The sequence below is a fragment of the Heterodontus francisci genome, chromosome 33 (assembly GCF_036365525.1).
Source record: "Heterodontus francisci isolate sHetFra1 chromosome 33, sHetFra1.hap1, whole genome shotgun sequence".
Taxonomy (NCBI): Eukaryota; Metazoa; Chordata; class Chondrichthyes; order Heterodontiformes; family Heterodontidae; genus Heterodontus; species Heterodontus francisci.
The window spans coordinates 46,694,573-46,719,028 of NC_090403.1; the positions used below are offsets into that span (position 1 = coordinate 46,694,573).

The 24,456-nt window shown below is 40.2% G+C and overlaps 1 protein-coding gene across 5 annotated transcripts in view; it reads left to right on the plus strand.

Annotated features, from left to right (window-relative positions):
- The window catches only part of raraa (retinoic acid receptor, alpha a), a 594,392-nt gene that overhangs the window by 99,402 nt on the left and 470,534 nt on the right, over positions 1–24,456 (plus strand). For all 5 annotated transcript variants that reach the window (XM_068013478.1, XM_068013476.1, XM_068013481.1 and 2 more), the window contains one exon: positions 3,521–3,599. The gene's annotated coding sequence lies outside the window, so the exon portion shown is untranslated. The remainder of the gene's footprint in view (positions 1–3,520; positions 3,600–24,456) is intronic.

The window sequence follows — 24,456 nt, forward strand, 5'->3', positions numbered from 1 at the left end:
TAGTTTTAACTGAGTGCTTTGGGTTTCACTTTACCTGGCTGACAATATTTATTGCAATATACAGCCTTGGATCACCTAACAGTTTTATTTACCTTTGAATTAGTGCTAATCGTTTAAGAAGGTTATATATTTACCTCACACTGTCTGTCTCCCAAACACATACGGACTGATGTTTAACGCGGCCAAATCGGCACTGACAAGTCAATAACATCCTCAAAATTGAGTCAGTAGACTTGCCAGCCTACTTACACTTATGCCTCAGCCGCCACCATTATTAAAGGAGCCTGGCGCCTGCCTTTTTCAGGTGGTATGTCCTTTTAATATGCAAGTAGAGAGGTCCTAATGCTGTGTATGCTTCGAGCAGTACAGAAGTTGACCACAAAATAGGCAAGTCTTACATTTTTTTGTGGGGCTAGGAGAAGAAGTCCAGAATCTGGCAATCTGTATTGGGATGACTGTTTGTGGCGGCAGCTCATCAGCTTTATTTAACTGAGAACTGGGCCTCAGAATATTTCCAGCCTCTTCACTTTGGCATAAGCAGGCAGCCACTGTGCTTTGCTGTTCGGCCACTGGGTTGTTAAAATCTAAATCATCCCCACACACACATTATCTTATCTAAAGTGGCTGATTCTACGATACTAATGTAGCAGTTGTTGTGGAGCGGGTTTTGCAATTGTGCTGTTTCAATACAAATGCTTAAATTCTTCTCCATTTTAACATGGACTTTAACCCTTTGACATAAACAGGTTAACAGCAGCTCTCAAATGACATTGACAAGAATTTGGCATGAGTACATTAAGCATTCATACCAAACCAGTAGCATTTGGAAGACAGATGCCTGGAGCATCGTTACTCTATACTACAGCAGTTCACCTACATAACAGCAGTGACTGCATTTCAAGTTAATTCTTTGCATGGGAAGTGCTTTGGGATGTTTCTGATGGACATGCTAAGGAACTTTATAATGCTAATTCTTTCTATTGCCATGTGATCAGCTATGTTATGTTTAGAGGTCAAGCCCCCAAGCAACATGTGATTAGGTGCACTGTGCTGGACTTTGTACCAAAACTGTATTGCTAGTATAAATATGGCACAAAAAATCACAGTAGGCCAAGTCTATGTTGAGAGAAATTATCAAGGTTTATTCAGTTATATGGCTACAATATCAGATATTTATTACTGGATATTAGTACTCATAAGAAATAGGTGCTGGCTTTGGCATTCAGTACAATCATGGCTGATTTTCTACCTCAACTCCACATCTTGCACTATCCCCATGTCCCTTAATTCCCTTAGTATCCACAAATCTGTCGATTTCTATCTTGGACATATTTAATGATTAAGCGCCACAGCCATCTGGGATAAAGAATTCCAAAGATCGTCAACCCTCTGAGTGAAGAAATTTCTCCTCATATCAAATAATTCATCCTTTCTCCTTCCATGGCTACACACAGGTGTTCATAACGTAAAATGAAAAAAATGCAGAGGTGTGTGTATGTGTTTGTGTATGTGTGTGTGTGTAAAACCTGCATCAGACTGATGACTGAAAGATAAACAGGCACTTTTGTCAATTGGATAAAAATAGAGGAGGAGACAATCAATAGATACATCCATCACAGTGAAGGAGTAAGTGGACGAAACTCTAGAACAAGGAGCTACTGATTCAAACATTTTTGATTCAGTCCTTAGTATAAATTTAATTTAGTATTACTGGAAATTAACTTAATTTAAGAGGAGCCATAGTAACTGAGTAATTGAGCATTTGGCTCCTAAAGTTGAAGTGCCTGCTTTGACTGCCATTCAAAATATCCCTCTCAATCTGCAATATTTTGAAAGGGTGGAATTTTGGTTGACACTTGGAACCAAGAGTGTTTCCTTTTGCAGAAATTGTGATTTCGCTATTTTTTTCTTTGGCTTAAGAATCTAGTACACCATTTTAGCCTGTAAGTGTAAGGATGCCCTGGTTAATATGGGAGAGGGCATTTCAGAGATACGCCTAAAACTTATTGTATGGCTTTTCTGTTTGATCTGTTCTTAGCTCGCTGGCTAGCTGGACATTTCAGACTGGAGAGAACTGTGCTACTTTTTGGGTGCAGAAGAGAGAAAAGTGCCAGTCTGCATTTCTGCTTCTCCAACTCACTAAGCAGGGTGCCATCAAAGGCAAAAAGGCTGCAGTTTGGATCTTTGTCTGTGGGAGGGATGTTAAAGTAATAGCAAATTACACTAGCTCCTCACCACCTAATTTCAGCAGGGTATGGTTTAATTGCCAAAGTTGTGGAAAGTCTGTTACTTACTTGGTGCCATTGACATTGGTGTTCCAAGGGGATAAGTGCTGCTGAAGAGTAAAATCAGGACACTGGTTCTCCTCTTGATTTATTTATTTGCAGTAGTCGAGAGAGAGACTGAAATCCAAGTTATGCATTTGAACGTAAATGATTTAAGCTGCCTGTCAGTTGGAAATGAGCTGAAGAGACAGACCAGATGTAATGCTGGAGGCAAGAACTGCAGCACTGTAATATGTTTTAAATATGTAATGACAAGGCATGTTAAAGAGAATTATATGTGTGTATGTATTTTTAACAATTTTTTCAACTTATAGTACTGATTGTTTTAAAAAAAAAACAGCAATTTATTGAAAGAAAAGTATAGTTTGTGGTTTTAATTGCCTTTTTTTCTGCATGAATTCCTTTTGTAAGGAGAGATTAACTCTCTCTAGAAATAACTGTAGTATAAGGTACCGTCTAGTGAAGTACTGAACCAATGCTCTGGTCCTGATCTGTGCTTATTTAACTTTTCTCAGATAGGGTATGCTACATTTCGCTTCAACTCTTTCTCCAGTCACCCCCACTCCTGCAGTGCCATAACTAGGAGTGTAAATTTGGATATGTGTCAACTTACGGTGGAAAGCCAATGATCAAATGTCTGACATCATGGCATACCATTTATATCAAATTATACAAATAATTCAAGTTGCCACTTTGTTTTAAATTCTGCTTCCTCCCAAGTCAGGGGGCATGCCAGGGGATGGGATGGAACGGGGTGAGACACTTGTTACAGTTTAACATGGCCCGGACCACTGGGGCTGCAATATATTAAAAAAATCTGTTAACAAAAAAGTATTCCTCGCCAGTCAGTTGTACTAGGTATGGCAGACCTCTAATGTTTAAAGCCTTCTCTACTGGAAGGCAAAAATCCAACAATGCCCAGTATTAATACAGCATTAATGATAGGAAATAGCCTTACATTTGAACAAGCATGTTCAGCGTCACTTCTGTTAGAATATCTAGGCAGTATTGGGTGATGCTAATGGGTACCTAACATTTTGCATCCAAGACTACGTAAAATTGAGTGTTAGTGGTGAAGAAAATCTACCCCAGAAACTCTCTTTGTCTTTGCCACAGTGGCTGCTTTTTGCAGTCAGGGTGATGTGATAATCAGATTGTTGCTAATAGGAATAACCATGCCATTAAGCATTTTGGAACTGTTTAACAATTATCCCTCATTGCTCAATGTTTTGCAGTGTCATAGCACTTATTTCATACCCTGTCGAGAAGAGAACAAAAAGTAAGCAGTTATCCAAGGTGCTGTTTCTTCAAAAGGCAAGTACATTTTTTGTGTCTCTAAACATGCTGTGCTTAGAGATTGAACAGCAATCTCAAAGCTGTCATGCATTTATGTGCAAGTCACTCCATGACAATTGACACCTAGCTGCTGTGGCGAGAGCTGCTAGATATCATGTCTTCTGTTGCCAAGACATTGTATCTGAATGTTCGATTCTTGTGTTCTGAGACATTCATTTTTTGTTGAATGTTGTGCAAAACATCTATTTTTAATAGACTGAGACAGCATTGTAGTCATTTGCTTTAAAAAAAAAGCATTGCATTTAACTCTGATTACTATAGTACTTTCCTGCTTTCAAAATGCTCACCTCTCTTTAAGGTAATAGCTGTGGAAAGTGATCTGTGCAATTCAACAAATTTTATCGATCTTGGTCTCAAACTCCAATTCATCCAGCATCCACAACCAATTAGCGGACTTTTTGTAGGCCTCGGACAAGACCGAGGCCATTTTGAAAGAAGAGGTGGCTATTGCTAATGCCACTTCCATTTATGACGTGACTTGGGGTGTTTGCTGTCACTATCGCATGGACTACCGACTCTTTTCGCCTGGCAGTTTCTAGGGAAATCGGCCAGAAACCAAGGCCCTCATTTGCTCAATATTTTGCAGTGTCTTCGTACCTTGTCGAGAAGAGAGAAAAAAAATAAGCAGGTTTTATCCAAGGTGCTGCTGCTTCAAAAGGCAAGGGAAATCAGTTGGGAACCAAGGCCCTAGCATTTGTTTGTGATCAGCTGGGCAGGGTCAGTGGCAGTTCTAGTGGGTTTGCTGGGCAGTGGGGGGGGGTCGTGGTTAATTGAAGTTGGGGCAGGAACAAGGTTTACTCTGTTATCTGCTACCATCCTGCCATTTTGGGAAGGATAGTGGAGGAAAATCCAATCCTAGTTGCTAATAACAGAAGTTTTAATGTGTTTGATTTTAACATGGACCTCTTTTAACTTAGAGGTGAAAACAATAACAGTTGAGCAACTGTTTAGCCTGCAGAGAGTGTAAAGTTGAGGGTTTGGTTAAAATTAAGAGGTGTTCTCATTGTAATGTGAATTCAGTCTTGGATTCACTTCAGTACAGGAGGTACTGTGTAAACATAGCTTTCATCATCATTGCTAATTAGCTTGATGTATGATGAACTATTGACTTGAGTAGACACAGCGGGTCGAGATGTAAATTTTGTTTTGTTTTAATGTTTTGGGAAGGGTGTTGCAATGAATTGTATTTTATTTAGCTGCTGTGGCCACTTAAAGACATTTTTGTTATCTGATCTACAAATTAATAGCTTTTATAGTGTCACGCAACATGGTGAATGGCAAAGAAATTAAGATTTAAAAAAAAATTTGTTTCATCATAAGTGAGATGGTAATACATGAGTTTCTTTGTGGCTGAAATTCTAGCCAGTAAAGTGTGCACAGATTCTGTCAAACACTATTAGACTTGGAGTCACCCTAAGGGCAGTTTACATCTGGGAATTTAAGCTAACTACTGATTATTTGTACACATTCTCTAAATTTCATTAAATTGAAAAGAAAATGGAGGAATCATGAGGGTGGTCATTAATACTATGATCCTGCTCACATTAGAAGTTACCTTTTGCTGTGTTAAGTCTGTTGTTGGTCTGTTCAGTCAATTGAAAAAATGATTTGAGTTCTCCCATAGAATAGAATCTTATAGAAAAGAAGGAGGCCATTTGGCACATTGGGATGTGCCAGCTCTTTCAAGGAGCTATCCAGTTAATTCCATTCTCCTGCTATTTCCCCTAGACCTGCAAATGTTTCATTTTCAAGACTATATCCAATTCATTTTTAAAAGTTTCTATTGAGTCTGCTTCCACCACCTTTTGTCAGTGCATTCCAGATCATAAAACAATTGTGTTATTTTATATTACACACTTGTAATGTAGTTTATTACTATAAAATGTGTCTGCAGTAACATTCCAAAAAGGCTTTTATCCACAGCTTAGGAAGACACACAGTCTAAAACATAATATTTCAGAAGATGATGGTGGATTGTCAAAGATCATCTTCCTGTTGTGAAACAAATCTTCATTGTTCACTACTGGTTGTGGTGAATTATGGGCATTTCACACGTGAAATAACAGTAATGATCACTATCAATAAACCATAACAATCAGGATTGCTATCCTGTAGATTTGCCATTAATGAATCTAATTTGCAGGTTCTGAAATAGCTGACCAGAGAGTTTAGTTAGCTGCTCAAATATTTTTTTTTCTAATTGAAGCATGATTAGGGCACCTGATTTTGAAGTTAGTATTAGTTAAACATACCATTGAAACATCAAATACAAAAAGACTAATAAAAAAGCTAATGAAATATTTGGATTCGGAGCTCCACATGAGTACATGAATAAGATTTGTAAAATCCTGCCAACACGAATAAGGCCTGGAAACCTATGGCCAAAGTGATTCACCATAACTCATTTCTTCTTGTATCTCTTGAATGAAAACAATCTAAAGCAGCAAATTAGGTGAAACTGGAAAAAAAAAATCAAAATCCAGAAACCAGGCTTCATGATTGCTTTCACACTGATTCTAACTATTTTTGCCTCTGGACTCTTTAGATGACCAGTGATAACATCTGGTATACTCTGAAGCATTTCTGTGCTATGCTGTTGGATTAAAATAAAAATAGAAAATGGTAGAAATAGATTGCAGGTTGGTCAATATCTGTAAACAGAAATTATCATACAATAGTCGAGTGTTCACGTAACCCCTCCCAAAAGGTCTTGAGCCAATACGTTGATTTATATTTTTCTACTTGTCTACCATTTTATGCCTTTATTTCAAATTTCTAGCATTTGTAAGATTTTAAAAGTCCAAATCCGTGCTCTATAATTTTCAGGTACTAGTCTCACTCTTTTCTTTGAACATTGGGATAACATTTGGTATTCTTCTGTCCTCATATGCAAATCCAGTATTTAAAGTACTCTGAAAAATATTGCACAGAGCCTTACTTATTGCTTCTCTCATTTCCTTAAGGACTCTGGATGTATCCCATCTGGCCCATATGCCTTGTAAAAATGTAATTTTTTGTGTTTTTTCATACCATGTGCTTTACTCATATGTACTTGTATTACAGATTCCTGAGCCAAAATGACTGGATCTGGAATTGAACCACAGTCTTCATTTATTAAAACTGATGTAAAGAATCTGCTTAACATATTGGCCACAACCTGATCCCCTGTAATATTTCTTCCCAACTTACTCATTAAAGAAAACCTATGTGGTCTTCTATTTGATGCCTAGCACTAGCATTGCTTAAAAATTACAGGTTAGGCACTATGATTCAGATTTGCTGCTTTCTAGGGATGCCCCTATGTTATGTGAAACTACCACAGTATAATTGGTATATTGTATGTGAACCCACACAGCACAACTGTTCATTCGGACTTGGGTGGCTTGATATCAACCAGTCCATAGAAACATAGGCCGGAATTTTACTCTTGGCGGACAGGAGCCATCCACTGACTGAAAAGTTGATGGCGGACCCGCCTCTGCCTGGCCTGGGGATCCGATCTGCATTTTGCGGTCCCCAAGCCTTTAATTGGTCTGAGGCGGGACTTCCCGCCTCAATGAGGTGGAAGTCCCGCCTAATGGACCTGTCGGCCAATCAGCGGTGGCCACTGCTGGGACTGCAACCCAGCCATCGGAAGGAAGATGTTGGGGAGCCATGGAACGAAGAGTATGTTTTTGGGGCCCGACCGATCAGCCCCGGCGAGGCAAGGGTAGTCGATTTGGAGGCATGGGGGGTGTGTTGGGGGTGGTTGGGGCAGCGTGGGGAGCCCTCGGTCGGGCACAGGCTTTTGTCAGGTGGCTTTTCTTGGGACTGGGTTGCCCGGCCGGCCACGGGTAAAATCCCCGTGGCGGCAGGCGGAGGCCCTTAAATGACTGTTAACTGGCTACTTAAGGGCCTTGATTGGCCTGGGGTGGGCGGGTCGTTTTTCACTGCTGCCGTCCTGCGTAAAGTGGCGGTGGAGGTAGGAGCGGGTCGGTTAGGGCCCCCCAGCCTCCCACTCCATTTTACGCACCCTCTCCCTCCACCTTCCCGCCCATTTGGGGGGTTGGGGTGTAAAATTCCAGCCATAGTAAAATTTATGGCACAGAAGGAGGTCATTCAGCCCATCTTGTCTCTACCAGCCAAAAAAGAGTTATCCAGATTCCAGCTTTTGGCCCATTGCCCTGTAAGTTATAGCACCTCAAGTGCATATCCAGGTGTTTTTTTTAATGTGGTGAAGGTTTCTGCCTCTACCACCTTTTAGGCAGTGGATTCCAAACCCCCAACACCCTCTGGGTGAAAAAGAATTTCTCAACTGCCCTCTAGTCCTTTCACCAATTACTATGCTCCCTGGTTATTGACCCTTCTGCTAATGGAACTTACTCCTTTCTGTCCACACTATCTGGACCCCTCATAACTTTATACACCTCAATTAAATCTCCTGTCAGCTTCCTCTGTTCCAAAGAAAAGGACCCTAGCCTATACAATCTTTCCTCCTGGCTAAAATTCTTCATTCCTGGCAACATCCTTGTAAATCCCCAACTGTATGCTCTCTAGTGTGATCACATCTACTCAGCAAAGTTCGTACAGGTGTGCTGATTTTGAATTTGTGGGTTATTATGGTTGTTATATAAATATGGCGACCTATAACCATTTGTTACATAATGCATTGTGTAACAGGATGTAAAGTAACTAAAACATGTTCAGGTGGTTTCAGTTGGATTATCCATTTCAGAACAAATGTGTTTCCACACCACAAGCAGTCCAAAATTGACCACTAAGAATTGTTTTTTAACAAGAGAAGCCAAAGGATGGGCAACTAAGGAAAGCGGAAACCATCATACTGATGTCTTGAGGTAATGATTAAGAAATGTAGTTGGGATGGTGCTCATCTAAGGTTGGAATTGGTGAGCATTGAACCTGTGGAATATCTGACAAGGGAATGCTTAGTGACGACTTGGGCGTAGAAATTGGTTATGGCAAGTTTTCGGACACAAGCCAATAGTGCAGAAACAACGTGCGCCAGAACAGGAGGGCCTGAGGCCCAATTTTGAGTGAGCATTTGAATCTCAGGTGGAGATAAAATATTCCACGGCACTATTAAAGAACAGCAGAGGAGTTCTTCCTGGTGTCTTGACCACCATTTATTCCTCAATCAACACCTAATAACCTTGTTTTTTAGTTGGTGTTTATGGGACCTTGCTGTGCTCAGATTGGCTGCTGCATTTCCTACAGTACAACACTTCAAAAATACTTAATTTACTATAATACACTTTGGAACATCCTGAGGTTATAAAAGTCGCTATATAAACTCTCCTCTCTCTTTCACTATTCAGTGAAGAGCTGTGAAGTTCTCTGGCTGTCCTAGCCAATATTTATACTTTAACCAACATCTCCAAAAAAGATTAATTGGTTATTTATCTCATTTCTGTTTGTGGGACATGGCTTTTTACAATTTGATGGCAGGATTTGCCTACAGGACAAGTGACTACAATTCGTAAGTAATTCATTGGCTGTAAAGTACTTGGGCCACCCCAGGGATGTAATAAATGCTGCATAGCTGCAGGTTTAAAAAAAATTGTTTGAGATAATACACATATTATGTGTTTGTTGGGTAGACTTAAAGGATTCCATGCTAGTGCCCTGGCCAACATTCTGCTCACACCTATAAATGCATTGACAAGATTATTTATTTCTCATGCTATTTGTGGAACTTACTGTGTATAAATTGGTTACAACTTTTGCCTACTTAACAACAGTATCTGCATCAATTAATGCTGAGACATCTGAGGAGATAAATAAAGCACTGTATAAATCCAAGTTCTTTTTCTTTCTGACCTTGGCTGAAAATGATTTTTCAGGACAATGAGCAATTAAATTTAAAAAAAATTAAAATATGCTAAAGTTAATTTGTTCTTAAGCTGCCCACACATGTATCAATTAGAAAGTCTTTATGGTTATTACTGTCCTCTGATCGTGCACATAATGATTATACAATCGGAGGAAGCAGACTGAAACTGTTATGATCAGAGTGCTGCAGCTGTACATAGAATTACATAGAATGTGCAGCACAGAAACAGGCCATTTGGCCTAACTGGTTCATCCCAGTGTTAATGTTCCATATGAGCCTCCTCCCACCTCCCACCCCTCTTCATCTAATCCTATCAGCATAACCTTCTATTCCTTTCCACCTTGTGTTTATCTAACTTCCCTTTAAATGCATCTATGCTGTTCACCTCAACTACTGCTTGTGAGTTTCACATTCTAATTAATCTCTGGGTAAAGAGTTTCTCCTCAATTCCCTGTTGGATTTATTAGTGGCTATCTTATATTTATGCCCGCTAGTTTTGGTCTCCCTCACAAGTGGAAACATCTTCTATATGGCTACCCTATCAAACCATTTCAGAGCCCCAGCCTGTTCAATCTTTCCTGATGGGAATAGCCTCCCAGTTTTGCTGTCATTCTTGTAAATCTTTTTTTTCACCTTTTCTTGCCTCTAAATCCTTTTTATCATATGGAGACTAGAACTGTGCATATTATTCCAAAGTGTGGTCTAACTGAAGTTCTATGCACACTTAACTGTTTCTTAATTTTGTCCCTCTGGAAATGAACCACCTTGTTTGCTTTTTTAATGGCCTTATTAATCTGTGCTGCAACCCTTTAAATCTTAAACTGAACACTGTAGTCCACTGAAATAAATGCCCGAGGATGGAACATTTCTGTTATAGAGGCCAGTTCATCTCAATAGGGAGTACGGGAAGTTTTGCTCATAAGTTATCAACATACTTCTAGATCAGTCTGTGGTATACTTGTCGGGGCCTGTGAATTGTTTACTTCTGTAAAATGCTTTGGAAAGCAAAATTTGTTTAATTGTTAATATCTTTAATAAGCTTTCCTCAAAATGGTTGCTATTAATAAAATGCTATTATCAATACAAATGGAAATCTGACATTTGGGCTTTTCAGTAATCGCTTGTTACAAATATTGTGTATTGATATTGGCTATAATAATTGTTTTCAGTTAATTGGTTCTGTTCTCCCAGATCAGAGTCTATAAAGGTTTATCAGTAAGCAACACAGCATGACTTGAAATTAACAAGAAGCTAGGAGCTAATTGTTCTCTGTTCAGCAGTAATACCCCTTTTCTTTAAGCACTAAATTCAACTCCTGTTAAAATCAGACCAGAAAAATGCTGGAGTTATTTTTTGTTTTCTGAATTATGCACAGTGCTATAACAATGCTATTCTCCCAGCAAGAGTAACTATTTAAAGGGGAATCAGTAGAGAAGGAAGTGCTTATTTCTACCCTTCTCAATTTTCATAGCCCATCAATTCTGAAATGGGTGATTTATGGTTCCACTGGCAATAGGCAGCCCTCTGAATTTTATCAAAGTGCCCATTATTTGACCTATGAACCTATACAATGAATGCCAATGGACTATTTGACTATAAGAAAAGAAAAACTTAAATTTATGTAGCACCTTTAACGTAATAAAACATCCCAAGGCGCTTCACAGGAGCATTTTAAAACAAAATATGACACCGAGCCACATGAGATATTAGGTCAGATGACCAAAAGTTTGGTCAAAGAGGGTTTTAAGGTGTGTATTAAAGGAGGAAAGTGAGGTGGAGAGGTGTAGGGAGGGTATTCCAGAGGTTAGGGCCTAGGCAACTGAAGGTGTGGCTACCAGTGGTGGAGCAATTAAAATCGGATATGCTCAAGAGGCCGGAATTGGAGGAATGCAGATATCGCAGAGGGTTGTGGGACTGGAGGAGATTACATAAACAGGGAAGGGCGCGGCCATGGAGGGATTTGAAAACAAGGATGAGAATTTTAAAATTGTGACTTTGTTTGACTGGGAACCAATGTAGACCAGTGATACAGGGGTGATAGGTGAACAGGACTTGGTGCGCTTTAAGACACAGGCAGCAGATTTTTGGATAACCCCAGGTTTACGGAGGGTAGAATGTGGGAGACCAGCCAGGGGTGCATTGGAATAGTCAGGCCTAGTGGTAACAAAGGCATGAATGAGGGTTTAAGCAGTAGATGAGCTGAGACAGGAGCGAAGTTGGGTGATATGGTGGTGAAAATAGGCGGTCTTAGTGATGACGTGAATATGACGTCGGAAGCTCATCTCGGGGTCAAATGTGACACCAAGGTTGCGAACAGACTGGCTTAATCTCACTGTTGCCAGGGAGAGGGATGGAATCGGTAGCTAGGGAACACAGTTTGCAGCATGGAATGATACAAGGTGCCCATTTGACCCATCAAACCATGGGTTATGGGGGCACAGTTAGCAGGCCCTATCGTGATCTCACTCAACATGTACGCGTGCACGTTCCAGAATGGGTTACTACGTAACCTTCAGCAGCTGGTACCTGAATGATTGATTATATTTTGCTCTTCCATAACCCAAGACAAATATAGTGCATCTACAATTATTCAGCTGTGATGTTCTAATTCAGCACAGGCCAAGGGTCAAACTTAGGAGTTTTTTTGTCGGTATGACTCAGTACCATACTGTGTGGTACATTTACTCACCTAGCCAACACAGGAACCTGGAGGAAGTATTCTAAATCTACCTATTTATGATTTGCACAGTTTTTAATTTGAATCAAATCTTATTTGATGCTTCCCTGATGTCTCATTGACCAAATGACTATTGCCGTGGTATTGAGCAGTACAGACCAGAAAGATCCCATAGTCAATATTGGATGTGTCTGTTTAATGTAAGGGGGAAATCTAATCCTGCTCCTTGCCATTGTGTGGCTTCTGCTGGAAAGTTCATGTATATGTAGTATGAGGGAACGATCAGACTTATCTATAATGCCTTCTGATTCTCACTGACTGCACAGTATACATGAGCAGTGGGTATTTTGGAATCGTAACACAGTTAGAGTCATTGCTTTCAGAAAGGGAAAGAATTGGGAAGAAAATGCTAGCTGATGCAAATAATAATTTAAAAGGCACCTTTACGCTTTGCAATGCAAGCAAAAACATAACCTCTAATTGGATTTTATGTATGCTAACTAAATAATGATTAGTGATTACGATGCGCAAGAAACTCCCTGTGCCATCTATGAAATGTAATTATTCCTGTTTGTATTACACTTTGGAGATATTTTGAAAATAGCTGTTCACATCAAGTGTAATTCTGTTTAAAAGCTAGCACCGTGGGACATGTAAGTAATTCACACTGAAAGTATTTGCCTTTTGACTGATGTTGCATTTTGACATGAGAGATATGTATCACTTTAATGAATCTGAGTCTTTATTGTAAGGCTGCCAGTTGAAATTCTGTCCTAGTTTAGCTTTAGACTAATCATCTTCACTGTGTTATGCACAGGTCTCTCCTTTTCCTTGTTTTCCTTTTAGACAATAAAAAGAAACCATAGTTCCGCTTGATTCATTGAAGTTCCAGCTATCTAAAACAATATTGGTAAACTTCTTGTGATCGACCACCTTAAAGAATTCAAAGGAGTTGAGGTATTCTGACTGCAGTTATGTCCCAGGGAGTCCTAGCGGCTAAAATAAGATTAGCTTCTTAACTAGAATACTTGTATTTGAATTCTGGTCTTACTCTCGCTAGCATTGGAACTTATCCGTCTCTACCAGATCACATGTAACAGTGATGTGAAGAGGAGTTCCTTGATCAGGCATATCTTCTCAGAGGCAGACCAAGGCGAAGCATAGCATGCACTTGATTCAGAATGTGAATGGTAACTTAAACTGGATTGGCCACATAGGGGATTACGTCTCTCCACAGTGCCAATTACATACATCAGGTGTGGAAATAAGTCTCCACAGTCTGTCAGCTGTTAAATGATTTTCGGGAGACTCAACCAGCTTCTAATACACATAGTTTGACTGCCCAAAACTACCCAATTTTGCTCACTAACTTGACAGTTCCATTCTGAAAGACTGGCTTTACTAGTGGAAATATCTTGTTAATTGTATATCATTTGTGTTTAATAGTATGCAGGTGGCAGCCATTGACTGGGCATTCACTTGAGCCCTTTATAAATAGACACAGGCTAAAACTGTGGTTGTTGGGTTAGGAAATGTATGCTTGTAATGTGTAACTCTGTAAATAAATATAAAAGTGTGCAAAGATTGGCTCCTGTTCTAGCCTTCACCAACTGACTATCTGGAATAGAACATATCTCACTAACACAGTCTCCTGAGATTAGAGGGAATGTTAGGGGAAAGCAGAGATGGCTCACGTCTAAAATAAAAACAGAAAATGATGGAAATACTCAGCAGGTCTTGCAGCATATGGAGAGAGAAACAGCGTTAATGTTTCATAAGAACTGTAGCTCACATCTGACCTGTGCTGCATCTTGGAAAAGTGCTCTGTTTCATGGTAGTGTCATCTTCGACATTGATCAACACCAAAATTACACTGAATATATGAGGGAGGTTACCTGGGCACACGGGATGCTGGTGGGGAGCCTTGACCAATGTTGATGAATCTTGGAAGATTTTAGCTGCACTGCCTGCTCCCTGTTAGCACTAGATGCTCAGAAAATTGATCCTCTGAAGCTTATTGTCAAAACTACCTGTGTAATCAAATCTGAAGTCAGACAGGCACAGACGAAGGTCTATAACTGTTAAATCATCTGTTCTCTCCACAAGTGCTGGCTGTTTCCAGCTTTTTCAGCTTTTGGTTTCAGCACAGGTTCTCATGTCTTTGGCTTTAGGTTTCTTGCCATTCTGATGCTGGAGTCAAGGCAGAGTAAATGGCTCCCCAGTTATGATGTTGGGGCTAAGTAGACAAAGCTCACAGCTAACTTGTGCCTGAAATCTGAAATCCCAGATTTCTAATTGACAAGTATCTTTGGTTGTCTGATATATCGTTTAAATTTAACATTTGCTTATGTGCAAGGTCACGTAATTGCATAGAATTAGCCATGTCAGCCGTGGCTCAGTTGGTAGTACTTTTGCCTGAGTCAGAAGGTTGTGGGTTTGAGTCCCACTCCAAAGACTTGAGCACAAAAGTTCTAGGCTAACACTCCAGTGCAGTACTGAGGGAATGCTGCACTGCTGGAGATGCTGTTTTTCAGATCAGATGTTAAACCGAGACACCGTCTGCCCTCTCAGGTGGACATAAAAGATCCCACGGCACTATGTCGAAGAAGAGTAGTGGAGCTATCCCTGGTATCCTAGCCAATATTTATCCTTCAGTCAATATCGCTTAAGAAAAACAGATCATCTGTCACATTGCTGTATGTTGGAATTGGCTGTGTGCAAATTGGCTGCCACTTTTCGTACATTACAACAGTGACTGCACTTCAAAAAGTAATTAATTGGCTGTAATGTGCCAAGGTCATGAAAGGTGCTATATAATTGCAAGCCTCTCTTTTCTTTTTCTTTTTTCTTTTTATTTATTTTTTTATTTAGAGATACAGCACTGAAACAGGCCCTTCGGCCCACCGAGTCTGTGCCGACCATCAACCACCCATTTATACTAATCCTACACTAATTCCATATTCCTACCACATCCCCACCTGTCCCTATATTTCCCTACCACCTACCTATACTAGGGGCAATTTATAATGGCCAATTTACCTATCAACCTGCAAGTCTTTGGCATGTGGGAGGAAACCGGAGCACCCGGAGGAAACCCACGCAGACACAGGGAGAACTTGCAAACTCCACACAGGCAGTACCCAGAATTGAACCCGGGTTGCTGGAGCTGTGAGGCTGCGGTGCTAACCACTGCGCCGCCCAATTTTTAGAATTGCATAGAATGTACAGAACAGAAGTGGGCCTTTTCGCCCAACAAACCAATGTCAGCATTTATGTTCCACACGAGCCTCCTGCTATTCCTATCAGAATAATATTGTATTCCTTTAACCCTCCTATGCTTATCCAGCTTCCCCTTAAATGCATCTATGCTATTATTCACCTCAGCTACTCCTTGCTTCACATTCTAACCACTCCCTGGGTAAAGAAGTTTCTCCCACATTCCCGATTGATTTATTAGTGGACATTATATTTATCGCAGAGCTAACGTTTCTAGTCGGTGAACTGTCGTTAGTTCTGATACGGGTGACTGACCTGAAATGTTAACTCTGTTTCTGTCTCCACAGATGCTGCCAAATCTGCTGAGTATTTCCAGCGTTTTCTGATTTTAGATTTCCAGCATTCGCAATACTTTGCTCTTGTATTAGACTTATGGTCCCTAGTTTTGGTCTTCCACACAAATAGAATTTTAATTGTCTTAATTTCCTAATCTACTTTTCAGTTAGTGTAATTTTGCAACTGGAGCTCAGCATATGTCCTGGTGTCTTGAACATATTGGTTATTGCAATATATAAAAGGGGTTAACATATTCTCCAACATTTGTTAAATGGAAATTTGGAAAACAAGTCATTGGACCTGAACTGTCTACATTCATTCAAAATGCTTGGTAACTCTATGTTTATTGTACTGCTTGTGTTGATGTTCTTGTTCTTTCATTCTGATTAATCTTTCTAGTGGGAAAGGAAATGTGTTCATGCCAATTTTAACCATAGCCAAAAATGTGCTTCCTTCACTATTATGCTTGACATTGTCAATTTGTTAGTTTACTCCATGTTTTAAAGCTGCATAGGTATACAAGCTGTTCAAACCAAATTGAAAACCTTTATTCTGGAATTATAAACTTTTTTTAATTCATTCTTGGGATGTAAGCATCAAGGACATGACCAGCTTTTATTGTCCATCCTGCTGCAATCCATGTGGTGTAGGTACACCCACAGTGCCCTTAGGAAGAGAGTTCCATGATTTTGACTCCGCGACAGTGAAGGAATAACGATATAGTTCCAAGTCAGGATGGTGAATGACTTGGAGGGGAACATGCAAGTTGTGGTGTCCCCATGCGTCTGCCGCCCTTGTCCCTCTAGGTGGTAGAGTTCGTGGGTTTGGAAGGTACTGGCGAAGAAGCCGTGGCAAGTTACTGAAGTACATCTTGTAGGTGGTACATGCTGCTATCACTGTGCACTGATGGTGGAGGGAGTAAATGTTTAAAGTGGTGGATGAGGTGCAAGTCAAGTGGGCTGCTTTGTCTTGGATGTTATCGAGCCTCTTGAGTGTTGTTGGAGCTGTACTCATCCAGGCAAGTAGACAGTATTCCATCACACTGCTGATTTGTGCCTTGTAGGTGGTGGACAGGTTTTGGGGAGTCAGGAGGTGAGTTATTTGCCACAGAATTCCCAGCCTCTGACCTGCTCTTGTAGCCAAAGTATTTATATGGCTGGTCTAGTTCAGTTTTTCGTCAATGGTAATGCCCAAGATGTTGATGGTGGGGGATTCAGCAACAGTATTGTTATTGAATGTCAAGGGGAGATGTTAGATTCACTTTTGTTGGAGATGGCCATTGTCTGGCACTTGTGTGGCGCGAATGTTACTTGCCACTTACCAGCCTAAGCCTGAATGTTTTCCAGGTCTTGCTGCAGACAGGCATGGACTGCTTCAGTATCTGAGGAGTCGTGAATGGCACTGAACACGGTGTAATTATCAGCAAACATACGCACTTCTGACTTTTTATGTTTTATGTTGCACCAGATTTAGGGCGGCACAGTGGCGCAGTGGTTAGCACCGCAGCCTCACAGCTCCAGGGACCCGGGTTCGATTCCAGGTACTGCCTGTGTGGAGTTTGCAAGTTCTCCCTGTGTCTGCGTGGGTTTTCTCCGGGTGCTCCGGTTTCCTCCCACAAGCCAAAAGACTTGCAGGTTGATAGGTAAATTGGCCATTATAAATTGTCACTAGTGTAGGTAGGTGGTAGGGAAATATAGGGACAGGTGGGGATGTTTGGTAGGAATATGGGATTAGTGTAGGATTAGTATAAATGGGTGGTTGATGTTCGGCACAGACTCGGTGGGCCGAAGGGCCTGTTTCAGTGCTGTATCTCTAATCTAATCTAGATCCTGTGCTAGTGACACTAGCTCCCATGTATGGTTCTCGCGGAGCCCAACAGATTTATTTTTGGGAACCAGACCTACCAGTGTGGGTCTAACACAGTATAAAATCAATTATAATTTTTCTATAGCACTGCTTCCCCATGCATACAGATATCTGGAATAGTAGTTTACCTTCTGGCCGGAATCCCTGTCAATTTAATAAAGAGACATACAGAAACACCAAGCAATTTGAGATTAAGTCTATTCTTTTCTTTAATTATTGTATCCCTGCATCATGCCAGATGTCCACATGTGTGCACTGTGCACTACATCACCGGAGTACAGGATTACCCCAGTGTTTGGACTGTAACCAGTAATCATTTTTTTTATTTTCCTGTAAGGTGCGCTAATCATAACTACCCTTTGTATATACACTTGAGTACAGCAGTAATTTCATTAAATTCTACAGTAAATCTGCGGAAAATGGGAACGCCTGCCTTTTGTACATGACAGCTTTGTTTTGATCTAAAGTATTTGTAAAACCATAAACCTCCGACTGAGGTTTTGCTGAAAGCCAACTTTTGTAGATATTTGCACACACTGCTCCTTCCAGCTTGCCATAGATCCATGCCATAACCTCTTATTTTAACATTTCCCTTGATAACTATATGTAATTTATAGCTGAACTAGTTGGAAAGATGTCAATTTTTTGGCTCTTCAGGGTTATTAGTTAAGCAAATTGCTGCTTCAGAGACACACTTCATCTATTTAATTTTCATTTCAACTATCAATGGTTAAAGTGTTTCAACTGTTATTACATCTATAGCAATTATTTTCTATAAATCTTTTACCGTTGGGTATTAGAAATCATGATTAAGGAAATGTAAATTATGTAGTCATTGTAGATATCTGTCTTTGAGTACTTCCTGATTATAGGTTGTAAATCTCTTCAGTTTAAGATGTTTTCCTTGAATATCCCCAGTGGCACAGTTTGTAAAACATCTAGAATAGAATGAAGCTTTATAGATCAGGAAGATGCATCATTCTAATCCATAGTCTGTACTGAGTGGATTTCTACTAATTTAGGTTCAGCATCCCTAAGGTAGAGTGGGAAAAATTCTGCTGGAAAATATTTGTATGTGAGCTCAGCTATGGTGCACCAAGGTTGATTTTGGCCTGTCTTTACTCGCATACCAAGTGTTGCCACTTGAATAAAGTACTTGATTCCACATATCAGCTATCTGAAACCCTATGCATCTCCAGCCTCAGACCTGGGGGCATGCTGGAAGGTGTGTAAGGATATTGAAGATTTAGGGACAAAGCAGATGGTTTTGTCTAAAGTGGCGGTGAATTGCAAAGTCAAGAGAATTGGAGGCAGCCATTGTTCCACCATCATCAAGAGTGATCAGATTGAGGAGGCCCTCCCTGAGTATGAGTAAAGATAAACCTTAATGCTTTCTCTTTCCATTCACCCAGAGGTTTGTGGCTTAGGAGCTTTAATTGGGGCATGATTCACCGTGCTATATTTTACATAATTTTTTTTAGGCATAACAGATATATTATGGAAACTGTAGTTCTTGTGCAGAATGTCTTAAAAAGATACAATACTGTAATTAGCAAAAATATTTTTGGTTGAAATGTTGTTCTGCTTGAGTTGAGGGACGGCAGTAGGTTGAACATCCATGCAATTTGAACTGGACAGTTAAATTTTGAAGTTGGCTGCTCAGTAATTTTTACAGCTGAAATATCAGACACTAAATGTGTTTATGATACATAAAATAAACGTCATCCATGAGCAGGTTGGCCTGGACTGGATATTGGACTGGACTAAAGATGGTACCTCAGTTCTTTTAAGCAGGTGTTGACTTGGGTAGGTGGGGATCTATAGCAGGAGTGAAAATGTGATTCCATTATGAGACAACTGCATTTGGTGTTTCACCCAAGAGCAAGGTAAGATAACCTGTCTTCTGTTCAAATGAAACATTATTTTTAAGCACTTTATTTGAGTGATGCCAGAATGTGCCAGCATAATGTGTGTTTTGTTGAAATGATGTGAAGAGTGATAGGACAGGAAGAAGAGGGTAGATGTTGAAGAGGTGGTAGTATCCATGTTAATTCAATGCTGCAGATTTGTATGGGTGCATTACCTGATACCATCTCTGCTGTACAGAATTTTGGCAACTATTTATTCTCAATGGTCTCAAATCACTGGTTACAGTGAAAAGCAGACGATAAAGCTTTTTAATCCATTCACTAAACTCTGGATTACCATTATAAACAAGTAGAATTATAAAGAAAGTAGGAAATACAGAAAATATGTGGAAGTTCAAAGATGCTTCTGTTCATGAAGCATAGAGTCTGTAGTATCATATGTGTGAACTGCTCATCTTTTTTTTACCTTGTACTTGATAAATGATCAAATTGAGAGTGCTATCTTGAAATTGAGTACTAGTAATGGTAATCTTAGGGAAACCAGAGTTCGTGAAATTCTCTAAGATGACATATATTTAATTAAAAATGATGGGAAAGAAATTGGATTAAAGGGTACATGCTTTCAGTATCATCATTTTAGAAAAAGAGCAGTAAAGTAATTCATCCATTGTACATTTTAAATCTTTCATTAAACATTTTATGTTTCATTTATTATTTTTGAAAGCTCCAATTTATTCCCTTCTATTTGGAAAGTGCTGAATCGTGCTGGGATATATAGTTCCATGAGTTCCAGTAGCCCTCAAGTACCTCTTCTACATGACCATTTTCATGTGAGACCCGAGATAGTGAGCGTCAGCTTCTGTACCATGAGGAACATCACTAATTGGATAGCAAAAGATGATGAGAAACCTTGCTGGTTTTCTCCACCCCCTACCCCAAGGGATGCTGAGGCCAATTATCATGCACCTACCACTACCCTGGTTCAGATCAGCTAACTCAGCACAAATAGAGTCCATATGGCTTATACCATGCACTGCATTTATCCACTATCAGTCACCTTAATTTGTAATCTTTGAAACTGCAGCCAAGAAATTCCTCTTGCCGATGTTAGCAAATGAACACTTGTGCCTTCATTGAATATTCTCGTTTCGCTATTTTAATGCAGGAATTAACATGGTTATTTCAAATGGATCATGTCTCCACTGATATTGCCAGCAGTAATTTCTAGTTTCAAAGGAAGATTATGATTCTGGCTAAAATTGAGCTGGACCAACTTTTTTTCCTGCAGACTGGAATTTAATAATGTAATGATGTATTTTGTTTGATAAAATGGTTCTGCAGGCAGCAAAAACCTCATTTGCTACTTTCGGTGAAAAGTCAACAGATTTGTTCAGGTATCTATAATGATGCAGCAGGAAAAGTATAATTTGTCAGGATTGTGCAGGAATTTATTTTACTGAGGAACTGGAAATATAATGTTTCCTGATTTACTTTTTCGTCTGATTTAATCTGGAGAGGAGATATATTTCATTCACAGGAGTAGGTAAAGATCATGGACAAGCAGCTGAGACTAAGGGGAATAATTTTAACTGATGGAGTGGATTCCCTGCCAGTTAGTGAACTTGATTTCAATGGGAATAAAAATCAGTTGGGTTTGATAATGGGTGACTGATCGACTCTGCAAATTTAACAGGGAAGGTGAAAATTACTCCCTAGAAATGATACCACTAGGTTTCTTTTAGCATAATACACTATAGGAAACATCACAGTTAAGCAAGTACTGTTTATTGTGTGTAGGAACATAGGAGCAAGAGTAGGCCATTCGGCATGTCAAGCCTGCTCTGCCATTCAATTAGTTCATGGCTAATCATCTACCTCAACGCCACTTTCTTGCACTATCCCGTATCCTTTGATGTCATTAGTACCCAGATAATGATTTGTGTCTTGAACATGCTCGGTGATTGAGCTTCCACAGCCCTTTGGGATAGAGAATTCCAAAGATTCACCATCCTATGAGTGAAGAAATTCCTCCTCATCTCAGTCTTAAATGGCCTACCCCATATTCTGAGACTATATCCCCTGGTTCTAGACTCACCAGTCAGGGGAAACATCCTATCAACATCCACCCTGTCGCACCCTGTAAGAATTTTGTAAGTTTCAATGAGATCACCTCTCATTCTTCGAAACTCTGGAGAATACAGGCCCAGTTTCCTCAATCTTTCTGCATAAGATGATCCCACCATCCCAGGGATTAGTCTGGTGAATCTCCGTTGCATTCCCTCTATGGCAAGTATATCCTTCCTTCAATAAGGAGACCAGAACTGTACGCAATACTCCAGGTGCGGTCTCACCAAGGCTCCATACAATTGTAGGAAGACTTCTTTGCTCCTGTACTCAAAACCCCTAGTGATGAAGGCCAACATACCATTAGCCTTCCTAATTGCTTGCTGCACCTGCATGCTAGCTTTTGGCGACTTATGAACAAGGATACCCAGGTCCCTTTGGACGTCAACACTTCCCAACCTCTCACCATTTTAGAGATTATCTGTCTTTCTGTTTTTTCCACCAAAGTACTTATTCACATTATATTCCACCTGCCCTGTTCTTGCCCATTCACTTAACTTGTCCAAGTCCCCTTGAAGCCTCCTTGCATCCTCCTCGCAACTCTCATTCCCACCTAGTTTTGTCTCAGCAAATTTGGAAATATTATGTTTCCCCACATCCAAATCATTTATCTAGATTGGGAACAGCTGTGGCCCCAGCACTGATCCTTGTGGTACCCCACTAGTAACAGCTAGTAAACTTATCTTATGTACTTAATTCATTATCTCAAATTGCCTCCATCGCTCTGACCATCAGTGAATATCCTCTACCACCAGTGTTTTATCATATATCTAAATACTTTCTCCAGACCAAACCCACATTTGAAAAATGCTGAGCAATAATGGACTAACAGGATAGACTTTCAGTTGAAAGCACAAAAGGGTAGAAATTCCAATTTCGGGGAGCAATGTCCCATGCCAATCAATGGCAGGGTATGGGTGCTGCCATATTGGCATAGGCACCTACCTCCTCGGCTCCTTATATATATAAATGAGGTGTCTAAAGCCTATTTCAAAGCCTCTACACTAAATTGATGAGTGGAGTAGGCCCTTCCTTGTCATGCTGCCACCTCCCCCTCTGGAAATTGGGATGCCAGCAATGTGTGAGCTGCCTCTGGAGGCATGACAGGTGCTGGTAGCTCATTAAATGATTGAAATGAGACCCAAGTCCCAATTTTGAGCAAGCCTTGGGCCCCTTGGTTTGGGCACACGCGCCGTTGGTTATGCGGCCATAAACTGGCCAAAAATCATTTTTACCCCATATGTAATCCATTCTGAGGTCTTGATACCAATTGAGTAAACTCCATAGCAGAGATGTAGAGACATCTGACTTTGGTAAAATTCAGATCTCCAGGGAACCTTCCCCAATGTCTCAATAGGTTAAACAGCAATGGCAATTGTGTAATTAGACCATGCAGTTAAGACAAAAAGCTTCATAAGGCACTTTATAATGTGAAAAGTGAAAAGGAATGGTTGTTATGGCATGGGACAAACAAAAGAGGTGACCGAAAGCTAGGCTGGAAGATGGATGTTAAGGAAGAGAGAGGGTTTAGGGAAAGACCCATAGCCGGGGCCATACAGACCAAAAGTAGCAGCTCTGATTTCCAGTTTTTGTACTTAGTTACCTGAACTTAGATGTGGTAGTAGAGAAATTAAAACTGGAGTCATGTGGCCAAGGCAGGGGAAATTGGTTAGGATTTTTGCTGCTGACTGATATGCAGCAGCCCCTGAATGTGTCAAGTGAGGACAAGCTTGTGTTTAGTTCTAATAGATCCCATATTATGTGTGTTTGTTCACTTGCTCAAATGTGAAGGATTCCCACTTATTAAGATACTGAGAGTTGTCATGTTGCCCATGACAACATACTTTTGCATGAGCTAGTGCTTTCAGGAGAGAAGAGTAAATGTTGGAGATGAATTCAAAAATGGATAAAGAAATAAGGTTCCCAGATGGTAACATCTTTTGCATACAAGCCTGTGATTTAAACAAGATGTCACTTGCTCGAAGCTTATATTATTTTTTACATGCCCCTGGGAGACAGAACATGACAGGACTGGTGCCTAAAAATATTTCTCCATTGAGTAAATATTGAAAGAGCTTATGAATAGGTGCCAGTATTATAAGTGCTGTAATTTGTAATTGTTATGGGCCTTAGATAGACCTGATGCAGTTTGTTGATGCCATTAAAGTATAATTCTTCATATCTGTGAAACCAATAACAGCACTGGGTGCAGATGGTATGGATGTGTGGTGTGGTACAATATTTAATTTTAAAAATCTGCTTTCCTGACAGCTCATCGAGTGATTCGCTGTGGCATACAAACCAAAAAGGTCCTTGATGCAGTCAGTGGTCTATGATAAATTAGCTGATTCCATATGGGGAGGCAGTCGTGGTGCTGTTATTGACCTCAGCATTCACAGTTTTCATTTAAAAAAAGAGAATTTGCATTAGTTCCCACTTTTGCTAGCTATCCAGCATCTCCTGCTGCAAATCACTAGTGTGTGGATGTTAGCTGAGGACAGGACCGGATTTAACTGTGATGCTCACTGCAGTTAAACAGCCTCCTGACAGCTCTCACACGCTGCATACCTGCGAGTCAAGAAATTGCATGCATTTTGTCCAGTTCCTTTTAGCATATATTAATGATGCTCTTTCTGATTTGGACATCTGGCCCAATCCTGACTGGAAACTCCAATTAAATGTATTATAGGCAGAGATTAGTTGAGACTGATCCTTTGTTGAAGTTACAGTTCTGTTGAGCACCGTTGGCATCCATTTCAGTGGAGATAAAAATTAGCCCTAGTGCCTTCATGAGGTGAGAAAAGAGGAAGAAGATTGGGGATGACAAAGAAATGAATTATGCATTGTTAGTTTCAATGCTTCAAATGCAGATTTAATTCCTTGCCTACGAGAAGCTAG